The sequence below is a fragment of the Ixodes scapularis genome, unplaced genomic scaffold (genome assembly GCF_016920785.2).
Source record: "Ixodes scapularis isolate PalLabHiFi unplaced genomic scaffold, ASM1692078v2 PGA_scaffold10__122_contigs__length_95168666, whole genome shotgun sequence".
Classification (NCBI taxonomy): Eukaryota; Metazoa; Arthropoda; class Arachnida; order Ixodida; family Ixodidae; genus Ixodes; species Ixodes scapularis.
In genome coordinates, this window is record NW_024609836.1 from 32,239,714 (window position 1) to 32,256,312 (window position 16,599).

A 16,599-nucleotide genomic window follows, 5' to 3' on the forward strand; every position below is an offset into this window, starting at 1 on the left:
TCCTTGGGAATACGTTAGCATGACCCTTGGGAAGCGCCGCACACGTCCTCCCTTGGGAAACGTTAACCCTGACCCCTTCACTTTTCTGTCTTGGCTTTCTCTTTTGCTTCCACTATTTTTTGCTGCCTCTTTTTGGCCTCGTTACGGGGTTAGTGTTAGTGTTTCCCAAAGGAGGACGTTTGTGGCGCTTCCCAAGGGTCATGCTAACGTATTCTGTAAGAATCCACCAATGAACCTCTACTACAGCTACTACTACGAAAACCCAAAGCGAAGAACAACCGGCGACGACAGAGCGGCAACTGCAGCACGCCCGCATTCCCTCGCGCCGCAGCTCCTTCTCTTTGGCTCCGCGCCAGCTGTGCGCGTGACTTCGGCGAAAACGACTTAGACGAAAACCCGGCGGTGTCTGTCAGTTTGTCAACACCGGGGAGAGAGGGAGAGGATGACGCGTGCCAACGTCAGCGCTTCGAACCAATAGACCGTTTTATCGTGGGTAGCGCCATTTTGAGAGCGAGAGAGAAAAGGGGAAAGGGCTACCGGCGCTTTCCCCCTTTCTGATTGTGTAGAAAAAGTGGAAGTCCCGGATGAGAGGCTTGGCCGGTGTTGGGCATCTGCAGTTCCCCAACTTCGTTCGCGCTTTCTTCTACGTTTCAAACTCCCGAACTTAATTAGAGCCATGGTCTTCGATGGCGACAGTCCCCCGGTCATCGGGACACCATTGCTGGGTGATAGGGTGCACGAATAACGACAGAAAGCGCCGAATACTATCCGAGGGCCTATGTAGCTTGCATGGAATCCGGCAGGGCAAGTACTGCCGGAATGTTTTTAAGCTTCATTGCTTTTCGCATGACAGAAAACGATGAACCATTTATACATTTTTGCTTGCAATGGGCCTATTTCAACGTAGCCGCTTTTAGTTGTAATCAACAAGTGATACACGAAACGGGAACCTCAATTAACTTTGTAAACGCCCGGAGCTGCTACATATAGTCTTTCTGTGCTGTTTTTATCTTCGTGTCCTTGTTCTTATATTTCCTTGTGAATGAACGACGAAGACGCTCTAGATGTACTTTTATCGAACCGCAGAAAGCCTCGAAGCAGCCACGAATTATTTTACTATTTGGTGCAATATTTTGGGTACTCACCTCCAATTTCTATAGCTGGCACGTTCGCTGCCGCTTTTCCCCCCGTTGCCACACTGGCGGATGACATGACTCAAACAAAGAAACGTGCACACTGGGCTCGAAAACGCAGATCGCAACACACGAGGCGTTCCCTGCAGCGACTATCAAGCGCCTCAAAGCGCCTTAGTCAACGGAAACAACCCACCAGCGGCACTCCAAGGAGCGCTTTTGCCGGCTCTCTGGTATTGCGCAGAAGATCGCGATTAAGAGAAAAAACAAAAAACAAAAAAAACAATAGAATTACGTTTTCAACAATTTCCAGCCTCACCCGGCGGCGGAAATGAGCCTTCAACTAAGTGTTGTAGATGATAAAATCGACTCAGTCACCACTGCAAATTGTCACTATTAAGATAAATTCAGTTACGAATTTTTACAAGATGAAACAGAAGTTATCATGAGAAAACTCGCACGCACATTGCGAGCGTACCCCATGTTGATCGGCGGTACAGCGTTCGGTGCGCGCTCCATTCACGAAATGTTCCGAGCGAAGTCGAGAGGATGGCGTTGAGGAAACGCCTTTTCGGTTTACGGACACAATCCACTGCCGCCGGAGACAGGGGTCATGTGGAAAGCGATGGAGCTCAAAGACATTGCAGCCGCTCTCGCCTTGCCGGATTCCTTGCAAGCTACATATGTCCTCGGACAGTATTCTATGCTTTCTGTTTTTATTCGTGCACCCTATGACCCAGCAATGGTGTCCCGATGACCGGGGGACTGTTGCCATCGAAGCCACTGGCTCTAATTAAGTTTGCGAGTTTAAAACAGAAAAGAAAGCGCGAACGAAGTTCGGGCACAGCAGACACCCAACACCGGCGAAGCCTCTCATCCGGGACTTCCACTCTTTCTACACAATCAGAAAGAGGGAAAGCGCTGGTAGCCCTTTCCCCTTTTCTCTCTCGCCCTCTTTCAGTAAAACGGTCTATAAGAGCGTCGCACACGTCACACTCTCCCCATCCTTCTCCCTCTCTCCCCGGTGCGGACAAACGAAAGACACCGCCTGGTTTTCGTCAAAACGAGCGTTCTAATGATAACGCATTATAAGGCATTTGGTAGCGGTTCCTCCATTGTTATCCGAATAGTGGCCCACGTCCTGCCTTTCGCTGTTTATCGTGACGTGGTGTACAATGCGGAGATACCACAAGATGCACGGGAAGACAAAAAAGAAAAGAGGAAGATCACCTCTTTTGCTTGCCAATTGCCGCGCGTTACATTTTTCTTCTTGGCCTCGTTCCCAGTGTCCATTATTTACGCACTTTCATAGTTGCTGTAGCCGTCATGGCCCACACATTCTAGGTGAGAAGGCTGTGCGGAGCGCAAGTTCGTCTGCTTCTTTCGCAGGGGTTGTGGTGACGTCACAAAGACGCCGAGCTCTGATTGGCTCTAATTGAAGGATAGTGGGACGACCTCAAAGCAGGCAGCCTTGAGGTCTATTAGCTATCATTCAATCAGAGCCAATCAGAGCTTGGCGTTTTTCTAACGTCAACACAACCTCCGCAAAAGAAACAGACGAACTTTCGCCCCGCAGTGGGGCTTAGAGAGCGAGGCACACGTGCTAGCGGTTCTCTGATTCATGTATATAAAGCGCGGTATAATCGGTATGCCGGAAGCAGTGCCACCTGGCACTCCAGGGCTATAAAAGTAAAATATGCTAAAAAAAATGAACACATTCAGCAGTTCATCCCACTCTGTAGTGCTGTTGTTAAGACGTAAATAAGAACACAGCCCCTTATACTTTTGTTACATATTTTGCCTCCTCAATTATAATCAACATCCCCCCCTCCACCAAAGAAGAACAAAAAAAAAATATTTAGTTTCAACTTAAGTCCAGAGGCAGCCGACGATACGAGGTAATGGAACCAAGCAAGAAGAGACAAAAGTGCAAGTCACTAGGCCTTTTCCGTTTATGATTGGTTCAGCCATGATAGAACACGTACAAAAACACGAAGAACACCATGATTGCACCCTTTTGAGGCTGTCCGATCGGTCCCATCAGCTCGCAGCGTCGGCTGCGTCTGTTAATAAGGTGAAACGAAGTGTTTTGCCGTTGTGCTGTCTGCTGCCAGCTTGCATGTGTTACCTTGGTGATAATGACCTGTGGGTCATGAAGCGTAGAGCGGCGTAGAGAGGGGGAAGGGGGGGTACTTATAGGGTACCAACCTCCCCCCCCCCCCCCCCCCCCCCCGATAATTCAGCCGACCCTATAAATAATATACGTATGCATTGAACACACCTGCCTCCCCCCTCCCACCCTCGCTACGCCTTTTTGCCTTCCTGGCTACACCCTTGGAAGTGTGAGACCGCTGAGAAGCGAGCAATCGTCACACCTCCATTTCTAGCCTATGATAACAAGGCCTCAGTGCTGGATTTTCTACAGGGTGTTCTCGAGCGCTATGCGGGCGTAAACAAAATTCGCACGAATAAACTAATGATGGGAGTGTCGTCAAACTTGACGCAAACGCGTCTTTAGGTGGTGCATTGATCACACTCAACATTTTAATACTGTAAAACCCTTTATTTTCGCGGCCCCTATTTTTCGTGAATGGGTCACAGATGACATAATCGCGACCACTAAATTTCGCGAATTCCAGACGCCTGCATTACAAATCTTAAGGACCGAAATTTTCGCGCGCCCTTAAATTTCGCGAATTCTTCGATTCGCAAAATTCGCGAAAATCGAGGGCTCGCGAACATTAAGGGTCTTACAGTAATGTGGGTCACAGGAGAAGAAATTAAGTGTAACAAAAAAAAAAAACAGGTTTCTTTGTCTATGCGCAAGGAGGAAATCGGCAAAAAAAGCCTTCCGGTTGACGGCACAACATAAAGCAGAAATGCAAAAGCTTCTCTGAAATGAATACCTGAAACCCAAACCAGCAGATATGAGCGCGTGTTGTACCATGTGTGGGGGGCGGCGGAGAAAAGATCACCGGAAAAAAGCTCGCCGGAGAAAAGCTCAAGGGAGATAAGCTCACCGGAGAAAAGCTCACCGCAAAACCGGCAGATGCGGAGAAAAGCTCACCGGTATTTTTTTAGCTTAGCTTGATTCAGCGTCAAACGTGGCAATTTAACACAAATTCGCATTCGTCACTTCATTAAAAATATGTCCTCTTTTTTGTAATATTCTTGAAGTTCATTGGGCATATTTACCAATACCTCAGAAATTAGTAATCACCCATTCTATAAATTAATGAAGCCGCAAGTATAAACTTAAAACATCGTATACCGATAAAAAAAGGCAACAATTTATTGACAGCTGACAGTGCGCCGTCGCTAGCTCTGTCAGATAAAGAGGTTTGTTATTTGCGAGCTAACATGAATAGCGGTGTGTGAACCGTTTTAGCTCCAAATATTGTATAGTGCCTAATTGATAAGGAGATGTTTGTTGATGTAATCAGTGTCGGCTACGCTGTTTTTTTTCTGTTAATTTCACTAACAAAACTTTAGTTGTGAGAACAGCTTCGTCCTGTCGTGTTTGTTTTCTTCACACCGTCGTCGTCGTTTGAACGGTTTTCATCATGTATAACGTTTACCAATTCGCCTTATTCGCTACCTTACAGAAGACTACTTCTATAGGTTACGAGTAACAACGGTGGCTAGTGCGCAGCTCCGAAGGTCATGGGTGGCTCACCGTAGAAGGGCACTATCAGACAAAGGGAACGTATGAAAACACCATGTCCGTGCATGTCCGCGGAAGAAAGAAGCCTCGATACTCGATATCCTATTGACTGTTTTATCCTGTTTTCAAAGGTTAACAAAAGCTCCAAAGAGAATTTCAGGCACCGCGTTGTTGCGCATGCACTTTTGAATTTTCGGAAATTACAGCTTTGATTTTTTAGGTTTTAGGCAGACATCATTAAGTTTTTTTAACTTTTTCCTGTTCTTCAAGTTCACAAAGGTTTTAGTGGGGCTTTCGTTGTCAAGAGAGTAAGCCACAGAAAACACTCGCCCGCAATTATTAATTTTAGAGGAATATACCCAATAAGCTTAACAAATATTACAAAAAAAATATATTTTCTTTTTTACAAAGCTGACGAATTTTAATGATTTTAAATTGATATATATTACGCATGATCCAACACCCTCCATATAAAAAGAAGAAAAAATATCGGTGAGCTTTTCTCCGCATACGCTCAATGGTCTGTGAGCTTTTCTCCGCATCCGCCGGTTTTGCGGTGAGCTTTTCTCCGGTGAGCTTTTCTCCGGTGAGCTTTTCACCGGTGAGTTTTTCTCCGGTGAGCTTTTCTCCGGGATTCATCTGTGGGTAACAGCGTCACCCAAATGGTTTTCGTCGTTTTCTTCCCGTATAGTAAAAAAACAAACAGATTTTTTATGCTCATTTTTTGTTTCCTGTAACCTACAAGGTGATGCCATAAGGAGCAGCACATTTGGCGCTCATTTCAAAATTCGATTTCCAAAGGTACATACGTGAAAATAGGCACGAGAATGCCGTTTCGTGAGAAGTGTTGTATTTTTTAAAGCTCAACTCAAGAGGTGGTGAAATAATAAATATAAAGCAAAACACGGCTGCCCTCCATTTTCAATGTCCTATACCAGCCTGTTGGTCGTCTGTTCACTGGTTTGCGAGGTCGCTCCCTGGTGGCTCGCTGAACGCAAAAACGTTAAGCACCAATGAGTGGAGAGTGGCGATGAACAAGGCAATCGCTATACTAATTAATACGTTTAACGAAATATATCTACAATAACAACCTGTGACCAACTCTCGCAAATCAATGTCCAGACGACGAGCATCCGGTATAGGGAAAAGAAATTGCACGCCCGCCTTTTTTGCACTATTTTTGTGTTTCACGACCTCTAAGCTACGATCTAAAAAAATTATAATAAATCTTTTTTTTTTTTTTGCGAAACGACGCTTGCATGCATAGAATTTCAGCAGGGCGTGCCAAATGTGCTGGTCCTTACGGCCTCACCCCGTATATTAATATAATTTTAGTATGATAAATTAACAACCTAAAGACACGTTTGTGTAATGTCTCATGGCTCTCCGTCAATTGGTTTATTTATACGATTTTTTTTGACGCCCTGAAGAGCGCTCAAGAACAAGTCTGTAGACCCGTCGATCCGGAATCATCGCGGAGAGGATTGGATTACAGACTTGTAGGCTACCAGTACTACGTGATCAAGTTACTTGTAATCAATTTTATTGTAGTCATTTTTGCAACTATGGGAATACACTTATCAGGAAGTAATCGCAAGAGTAATTTGACTTCTTTTGGAAGTACTAGAACCACGTGGAACTATTACTATTTTCCACTTCCCTTTGTAATGCCTCCCTTCGTTGGTACACGTTTTCTACGAAGGAATCCTCGAAACAAGTCTCTGAGAGTAGGATGGTTTATCAAAATTGGTGAATTAAGATGAGTGAAAATTAGGTGATTTGAATCCAATAATGAACAGCAGTTTTCAAACCCGCAGAAAATCCGTCGCTTTGACAATCTGAAGGAATCGGGAATAGTGACGGTTACTTTTCTCCAGCAATCATGTACTCTAATTAAACGTTTTTTTAACTTAGTGCAGTTATAACTGTAACGGACTACCTTTTTCGAGGAATGTATAAAAGACTGGGTTGGACACGACTCGGTCGGAACTCGTGTTTCGTGACGCAGCACTTCTGACCAAATCTGTGCCGTGCCCTCCCCTCGTTGGCCTTCGGAAGGTGACGCATAAACTACAGCACAATGCGGCCTGGTTATCGTAGATGTTGCCATAGCGCACACACGACACGCAGCACCCGTAGGGAGTGCCTCTGCCTCTCGCCCCCGCACTCTTTCCTCCTTCACTCCACCCGAGCTATTTCGGAACTTCGCGGCTATTTTCGAACGCGATCGCATTTTTTAACACTTTTTTATGGCGATTATTTACGACCGTTTTTTTTTTTCGTATTTCTTCAGTGTTTGTTCGAGGAGGGGAAATACACACGGCGGCGGAGACTGCTTTGCTTTTGCGGAGCGAGGGAGCGACGGACTGCCGCATACGCTTTTCCTTCTCTTTGAACTTTGTCCACTCTCCGTGCACGACCGTGCACACGAGCGAAGGCTGATGGTACTTGAAGGGCGACCATTTTGTTTTCTTCATTTAAAACACTGAGTCAATTACTATGTTTCAGCAACGTTAATAAAATCGTCAGTCGCGGAAAGAAATGTGGAAACTATTTTTTTTAGGTTGTCTTTAATTTTATGTTTACTTAGTGTTTGCATTTTCATTTTTGTTGTATTAAACTCTGCTTAAAAAAAAACTGCTGCACGGTCTACAGTGTACAAATAATTACAGATTGTAAGGCTGAGAATCTTTTTTTTTTTTTTTTTGCTGTAAAAAAAAAATAACAAAACGAAACGAGCCTTAACCATTCACTGGGACGGGGAGCACGGCTCTTGGGATTCTAATACCCGTGCCACACGGGCAACTCGAATGCCATTCACAACGAATGACGTTAGCCCCAAATATCATTCGACTGGTGCTACACGGCCTGCACGAATGGCATTCGCTGCAAATGTCCTTTGCCACCGAAGGGGTTCGGCGGAACTCATTCGCACTCGGTCACGGGCCAAATGTGTAGCCTCTAACCCAGGTCCCAAGTAAAAAAACACCAATATGATTGCGTTAACCAAATTGTACCCGCACTAAAAGTTATTTATTTATGTTTGTTTTTATGTATGCATTCTTTTATACTAAATATGAAGCGCGTCTTGTGACATAATTGCAAGCGGCTATCTTTAACCCAGTAGACACAGCCACTTCGCCTGCGTCGCCATCTTTTTCGCGTTTCTTCTCGGTTTTGTTACGTTTTGTTCAAAATTCGAAGTTTCTTCCGATGGAGCCGCAAGCGCCGCAAACGCCGCAAGAAACCACCTTCGGTTTCTTGGGTACCGCCAACGCGATCGGTGCGCTGGGCGGTGCGCAGTGAAAGCAGCATCCAGAGCCACAGAATTCGAGAGCAGCTGCTCTTCGATTCCACGAACGCGAGAGTGAGCGTCCTCAGCTTCCGCTTCGAGCTTTTGCTGCTCGGCACGGTGCTTGGCGCGTAAATAAATGAGGGGGCTCATTAACCGTCGCACCCCACCCGTTTACCGTCTTCCGGTGCAAGGACCGACACTCGCGACTGCACAGGCGCCATTTCCTTTCGCTTTGGCTTATTGCGTCTAGAGCAACTAGAGCGTCACCAACAAATGAATTACAGCGGAAACACAAAAAAACATAAAGTAATTGACTGCAAAATTTGATTAAAACTACCTATAGACACTTTTTAGAGATGATAACCTTGAACAAACGTATTTAGCTTACAAAAAACTTTACATTTAGTTTTCTTCAGAGAGCAGGCGCTATCATCATCATGGCGCAAAATGACATTCGAAGTGTACGTGTAGCACGGGCTTCAAATGTATATTGTCATTCGGCGCCAGAATGAGATTCGCCCTGAATGGGATTCGCCATGTCCGTGTGGCACGAGTACAAGTGTACCAGTGCGATACGCAGTTTTAGGTTCGAACCGTTTTCTCGTTGTCTTTCTTCCCTAGTTCCTCCGTGGTTCTTCGTGAACTGCCTTTCTCGCTTGTTACAATTAAAAAAAAATATATATAGTGTTTTTTTTTTTCAGTTTAATAGATTTATTGCTAACTTCCCCCAAGCATAAACGAGAATGCTGCGAATGTAGGCCTGCGCGCTGCACGGGCTCGCCTTCCCCGTGTAAAAACTTTGAAGTTAATAACCAAAACAAGGCGTTGACGGACGCGGGTGCAGGATGTTGTTTGTTTTCAGCTTTGACTTATAAAACAGTTACTGCATGCCGCAGGCGCCAGCGATTGCGGCGCGTGTAGTTACACCTGCAGCATGCTCCCTGCTGCTCGGGTAATTTAGCAAAAGGTCTATTGAACGTAAACAGTGATTTCTATTTTTTTCTTTGGTATCTGCCTTTGTGGAATATATTGATAATCACTGCATAAACACGATTTTTATTTTTTCACCACTCTAAAAAGAAAAAGAAAAAATTCATCCCGTGTGCCTGCCCGTCAGACTTCCGCAAAAAGGTAAACAACTAAGGGGGTAGAAGCACACACCACATAACCAAAGAGAACAGCCAGAACATCCCGAATTTCTGGTTCCCGTTGGCTGCAGAAGCGCGCGCACACCGAAGCCCTTGTTTGAACGTGCTGCCGCCGGCGGCACATTACGAAAAGCCAACGAAACGCTTTTTTAATTTCGACGACGGAAGTTCCAGGAAACTGCGACGGTGATGGATCGTGGGCGGTGAAACCTTCAAATTACGGCAGGGGCACTAGACTACGCGCGGTTCACCTCTAAGCTGACAGTGCGCTGGAAGCTATACGTGCTGTCTGGACCAGTCATATGCGTCTACCTTCGGCCACGTGATCACGTTTCCGTCTATACTCGCGCGCAAAGAGCGGGCTAAGACGAGGAGATGGACGCTGTTAATTGGTCCGGCTAGCGCGTAACTTTCGCCCCACTGTCAGCTTAGGGGTGACCGTAGTATTGAAGTTTCTTGTCACATTTTGAGTGTGTAGTGTTGATGCACTCGGGTGTAATGATCGCGGGTTGGGGAATGGTGCGAGCGTTGAGGGCGCGGTAATCCCCGCAGGGTCGCCAGCCTTCAGTCTTCTTCGGGACAAGGTGAAGCGGCGAGGCCCATAGGTTGTCGGATCGGCGGGCGATTCCTTCGTGTACCACGGAGTCGAACTCTGCTTTGGCGATGCGCAAGCGGTCCGCAGCAAGGCGACGAGCGCGGCAGAAAACCGGAGGGCCCGGTTTTCCGCCGCGCTCGTCCCCTTGCTGCGGTTGCTCAGGCCTTCGGTATGTTTGCTTTGCAATAAATTCGCTCACTGACGCCCGTCACGTTGACTGTTTGAACAGTGTGAGCGCGTAGAAACAAGAAAAAGAAAATATGAATGGAAGCACGCTTCGCGCTTCAGCTCGAACTACTCTATTTTTCGTAAAAGAAAAGAAAAAGAAGAACAAGTACATTCGCATTTTCACCATAAATAAGGAGCAAGGGAAGACACGAGACAACAACAACAGCGATCTTGTTTCTTTCCATTCCACGAGGATTTATTAAACCAGTTCGCAAACTAAACAGCTCTCTCGCTTTGCTCTCCTAACAACTAAGCTAATTCTGTTGTGTGTGTGTTTAGATGTTGAGAAGTTAGCGAGCCCCGCACCCTAAAAAAAAGAAGGGGGTCTGGTTCGTCTACTTTTCCAAAGAGCAATTTGTAGCAATCTACGGCCTAAAACCTAAAATAAAAGTTTCCTCTGTGACAATGAGCCTGGCGCAAGCACGTGAAACATCATGCTCAATGTCAAATGGCAGATTTTTGACGTGAAACGTTCTTTGACCAGGTGTTCGGTCTTTCGTGAAGCCCTGATAACAGCGTGGCCGCGAGGCTCGAAACTGATAGGTTGACGGGTGGGAGAGGAGGAGTGAGGTGCTCGAGGCCTCACTCGCCTTTTTTTATAAGGAAGTTCGACTCACGTAGTAGCAACGGGACAGAACGGAATGGAGGAATCGATTTTTCGTTCTACCTCGGTGCCACTAAAACTGAATTTAGTACAACTTTGTCGACGATAAGAGGTTTTTGACGTATTTACTCATGTTGGAACGACACAATTTACAAAATATAGCATTACATTGAGCACATATTGGCGCATCTCGCCAACTTATTTTATTGTATCCGGGTGTGCGTTACGCCTTAGTTCTCATGGGCGCCACCCCGCGGCTGCAAATCGTAGTACGATAAATAATGTAAAAATTAAAAACTGCAAATTATTTCGAAGTTAAAATTGTTGCATCGCCTCTTTAAGCACAATTCATCCTGCGTAGTTGATTTACTTTATCCTTTGGTTATCTTTCAATAAACGACACCGTCTTTATTTTAGCAAACAGGACACATTTGGGGATACATTAGAGGATAAATTACTTATGTAAAACGAACCAAGTATTAAACTTCGAAGCACACGTTTTATGACGGAGACCATAGCAGAGCTACATTCATATAACGCTCACGAATTGCGTGAAGTTGTTTAATAAAAGTTGACCTTCCGCCATATAGGGTGGCAAGGGCAATGGTAACACAGAATGTGATGTGTTAGTGTAGACGTTGTGTGACGGGGTTGTGTGACGGGAGGAGTAGACGGCCGATGATTAGCGTGTGCACAGCCGCACGCGGCACTTGAAGAGGAATTCGATGCCGACATGCAAGATTGTAACATACCTTGAAGAGTGTCATTCGCTCGGTTGAGGACGCGGGAGCACACTTAGACAGCTTCGTGCGCACGGCCATGACCTCGTAGCCCAGTGTTAATGTGCACAGCAAACGCGCGAGTGATCCATTGCTGTTTTACTTGTGGATGCCAACTTCTGCGGTGGCAGTGTGAACGTCCCGTTCTCAGAGCCTGCTACAGTACGTGCGAGACGCTGTAGTAGACATGATCGTGCGAAAAACAGAACACTTGGAACACGGCAGCACAGTAGATAGCCTATGCGGAGAGCAAGTCGTCTGCTTCTTGCGCAGGAGTTGCGATGACGTCAGAACGACGCCGAGCTCTTATTGGCTCTCGTTAAAGGATAGCAGGTAGACCTCAAAGACCTTGAGGTCTACCCACTATCCTTCATTCAGAACCAATCAGAGCTCGGCGTTCTGACGTCACCACAACCCGTGCAAAAGAAGCAGACGAACTTGTGCTCTGCATAAAATATAGAAAGTTTCCAACTGCCCGATTGGAGTCACGTGAATTATAGGCCGTGTTTGCAATACGTGCTGCGAGGAGGTGGCAAAGGCGTCGATCGTCTAGAACCGTCTTGGTCTCTCCGCCTGCTTTCGTACTCGCCAAGCGGTTAAGCAGCGAATGCGCAACCAACCTCCGCAGAAGGCGTCCGCCATTAAATTGCAAATGTTCTTCGATGGCCTGAGATGGGGACTCTCTGTTCAATCTAGACTCTCTACAGCACCGAGCAAACCCCTGGTGCAAGGTCGCTGCAAAAGAGGACCAAGCAGTCGAACTATCTCATCCCATTACGCCAAAAAGAGCGCGTCTAAAGTAGTCTAGGCTTTCCTTTCTCTGCTTTTCTGTCGTTCTCTCTCGCGCTTTTTCTTTGAGGAAGCCTGGAGCGCGCTTGTTTTTACAGAGCAGAGCGCCGCTGTATGTCTGAACACGCATTGTATTACACCCCGCCGAGAGTAGAACGGAGGTACCGGAGGAAGAGTTTCATCTAGCACTGCTGTCCAATCAGGGAGGAGACCAGCTCTGCTTCAGCGTTCGGCTGGCAGTCGGCCTGTCGACTTCCGTTGCTGGTACCTAACCGGATGTGGTTAGGTACCACATCCAGCTAGGTACCGTATGTGACACCTAACCATTTTGTGATAAGAATAAATGTATCCACACAAGTACGGCATTCATCCCGCCGTACATAAGTACGGCAGGGTCAATGTTACTTTACGAAGCTAACTAAAGGGTGAGATATTGAACCAGAGGTAAAAGGCCACTGGTTCAAGAAACAGAGGTCACTAAAACATAATAAAAGTGCAGTCCACTCGCCAGCCACCATCAATGACCGGCCTAGGGTCTTGCACGCGAAGAATATCAAATGGGACTCGCTCAAAATGCCTAATTAACAAAAGGCATACTGAAAAAGACGAACGCTACCAAGCGATTCAATAAAATTAACTGGGCTAAAGTAAGTTTAGTATATTATAATAAACCTACAAAACACGAAACATTTTTTTTTCTGTATTCCACCTCTTGTATCATCCTGTTCCTTCTTTGGAAGAAAAAAAAAGAAATTAAATGCATCTTAATCTTAATATTAAAATCCGCAGATACAATAAATCGTGATGAACGTTAAGAAATACGTTAAGCTTTTTTTTCTTTATTTATCTTTTTTTATATGAGCGCGAAACTTAGTGGGATGCGTTTCGCCATAAATTTAGTAGTGAAGTTGAATTGTTGTATTTATCCAATTATTTATATTTCTCCTCTAAACTGAGCAGAAAACTTTCCTTCTACGTGTTTGCGACGATCTTGTTTGTTGGAACGTTTGTTTATAAAACCCCAGCCCTAAATAGATTTCACCTTTAAAAAACAGTTCATGAATAGCGATGTCTGTTTACCCCACGAAGCTCAGAAGCTACGGACCGTTCTCGGTTATCTGAAGATGCAACCACCGATTCGGTTTCTGGAATGCAGCGAAGCTAGACGCATATGAACAAAAACCCGTCCATATAAATGAGCGTAAACGTATCTTCGTTTATTGTACCGTCGTTGAAGTTGGCTGGGTGTGACCGCATTGTGCATTTCGTTCCCCCTAGTTCAGATTTGGTCGGCCTGGAATCAAGGTCCTTTCGAATGACTTTATGATGTTGTTTGTGCGAGAAACGCGTGAGGCGTACTCTATTTCGGGCGGGAAAAAGTCATAAAAGAATGCTCGGAATAGAAGCGACGCTCTTTGAATCGGGATCCGAGGAATTCCACGAGCCCTCCACGACAGCTGTTGGCATTGGAGGCTTAACTGCAGGTTAAAATTGCTGACACTGACCCAGAGTGCACGACATTTATTTATGTTACCCAAAGCGCATGGGCCACCAGTGGACCTCTCTTTGGTTGTGAGCAGAAAAAACAGACAGGAGACTAGGTTTAAGAAAACGCCAAAGATTGTGTTTTGGACTTCCACAATAACTTTGTTATGAGCACAGCGCTTGTTAGATCGTTCCCTTGATATTGTTTTTTCTTTCTTAATATTTTCTGCTGGCGTTTATTACTTTGGGAACAGAAACTCAATACTCTAATCGAAGTTATTGTTATCCTAAATTGGATCTAGAAGTGTTTATAAAATTACACATAGACACTTTGGGGACAGAAAATTAATACTCTGATATAAGTTATTGTTATTCAAAATTGGATCTAGAAGTGTCTGTAAAATCACCCGTAAACTAAATCTCGATAACAAGTTTGCTTGTATCTTTGATTATGTAATACAAAGCTGTTTTAGCGCACGCACTGCACTTCGGAGAAAGCTCGCACTGGAGAACCCAGGGATCCTGCAGATTCGATACCCTCCCCCTCCCCCCCCCCCTTCCCATCTGAATGAGGAACGTACCGGCGTGCCGTCGTTTTATCACTCGTGATTCATGTGAAAGACTCCAGATTGGCAGTCATACTGCAATGGCTATATTGTTCGCCTGAGAGCGTGAACCAATATCGCCTTTCAAAAGCCGACCAACCTTATGCTGTCTGGTGGTTAATTCGCAGCAATCAGGAATTTATTTACTTACAGCTAAACGCCTAAAGCCGTAGTCACGCTGCTTATACATCATACAAAAGACAGTGCGCATAAAGATTCGAAGGCGAGTCCCCACGAGATCCGTGCTTCGAATGCCACATGTCAATGAGTTTGAGGGGAAACTTGGGCACGCGGCATTTGAACCAGGGATATTGTGGTAACTTGTGTTTTCAGTTTACCACGGTGTAGGTGTAGCAGCGCGTAACAACAAAGATTAAAGTCGTCGTCTTCGTTAGCCTTCGTTAGTTTCCGTTGTTACGCGCTGTTACACTTACACCATAGTAAATTTCTACCAAGTAGCCCAGCTCTCTCCTTTGTTACGTGTTTGCAGACTGTCTCTTGTATGATGTATATGGGCAGTGTGACCCCGGCTTTACGGGTGGTACACCATCATACATTCGAAACGAAACAAGTGGTGCGAACTTTGCAATAATGAAAGAACAAAGACAACATTGAAATGCAGATGTTCTGTGTCATTTCCGCTACCACTATCCCATTTATCTTACAATGATTTCTCATCTGCTGAAAATAATTACAATGTCGGTAATGATAATAATGATGACGATGAAGATGGTTGTAACGATTATGATGCTGAAGCAAGAATGAATCCGCTTGTCATGAGTGACGCTGACTCGACAACTTGTCCTGCCCCTGTTGATGTTATTCAAAGCGATATATGTGACAATCATTTTCGCCTCATTGCTTTGAAGGTAACTGCACTCTGTATTTACATTCAAATGCCTCCCTATATTTAGACTAACCATACGTCGCATATAAGATGTATAAAAAGCGGTGCAAGAAATATCACCTGGTAATAGCGGAAGTAATTGACAACACTTTCCTTTCATCAGTTCATTATATCTGCAATTCATCTTTGTACCTATCACCGTAAAGTGAAGAACAGTCATGGCGCTGAAAGCGATGCCAAATAACGCGTGTTCAGCTCATGGCGCACCGCGTGTTGCGGGATTCAGTGGACATGAGGGTGCATGTGCAGATAGGTTTCATCTGAAATAAATGTTAGGGCACAAACGAGCTGGTGCACATTAAACATGATTAAAAAAAAACGAGACTGCAGGTAACGGCACACACACTCAAAAGTGTTTTGTGTGTGTCTGTAGTTACCTGCAGTCTTGGGGCTTTTGAATCATGATTAGGTTTCATCCTTCTTCAGAACGAGACTTCTCATATTTTTTATACATAGTAGTCACTTATGGCTCCTGCACAGTTTCTTTACGTTATGGTTCGGTGGAGTGTGCGAATGGAAACCGCACATTCAAATGACTCACGGCTTTGCCAATTCATCAACATCGTCAAGACCCAGAGTGTGCTGAGTGTGACGTTGTTAAAAATTGGACCATTGACTGAGCGACCGGCCCACGCTATATTGGAAAGTTCGACAAAGGAAGACAGGCGGAGATTTATGACGAATGTAAAGTAGGGAATTCAAATTTTGCTGTAGACAGAAATGTAGTTACACTGTATACACTCTGCACAAATCAATTTGATAATCTGACTATGACACCTACAAAATCAAGTTTTACACATTTTGGTTACGGATGCTATATAAGTTGGTAAATTTACTAAGGTTAACTGAATTCAAATCCTAATAAGAAAAGTGGCATGCGAGTGCGAAAAGTTTCATCGGGAGTGTCGATGGTTGACGACGCCTCCCTGTGTAGTCCGTCCAGGGTGGAGAAGCTCCTGTGGTTGGCTTAGCTCATTATGGGCGGGTCGCTTTAGCCTCGAACCCACAATCACTTTAGAATTTTTTCCTGTACCTGGCGTGGGGTCTTCGACAGTGGCTTCGTTGACTCGCTTGATGATGCGTCCCTTGACCTCCGAGTCTCTTCTCGCACTTCTATTTTTCCTTACCCTTAACCCCAGTGTCGCACAGCCAACATGGAAACTTTCCCACAGGTCATTGACATGAGCGCCTGCCCTTTGACTTTAAGCCTTCCAAACAGATAGTATCTTTCGGGGCATTCAGAACACTAACAAGAAGCTGTAAACGTGTTGTATGCTCGTAGATTTCGAGAGGAGGTCAAGTGGTCTCCATCTAAACATCATCCCCCGAAAAGCCATTCGCAAATGGACCACCCGACATACGATCAC

The 16,599-nt window shown here is 45.3% G+C and overlaps 1 protein-coding gene across 1 annotated transcript in view; it reads left to right on the top strand.

The window, feature by feature from the left end:
* Positions 1-16,599, top strand: part of LOC120838237 (potassium channel subfamily K member 4) — a 143,857-nt gene that overhangs the window by 61,924 nt on the left and 65,334 nt on the right. The gene's annotated exons all lie outside the window — the stretch shown is intronic.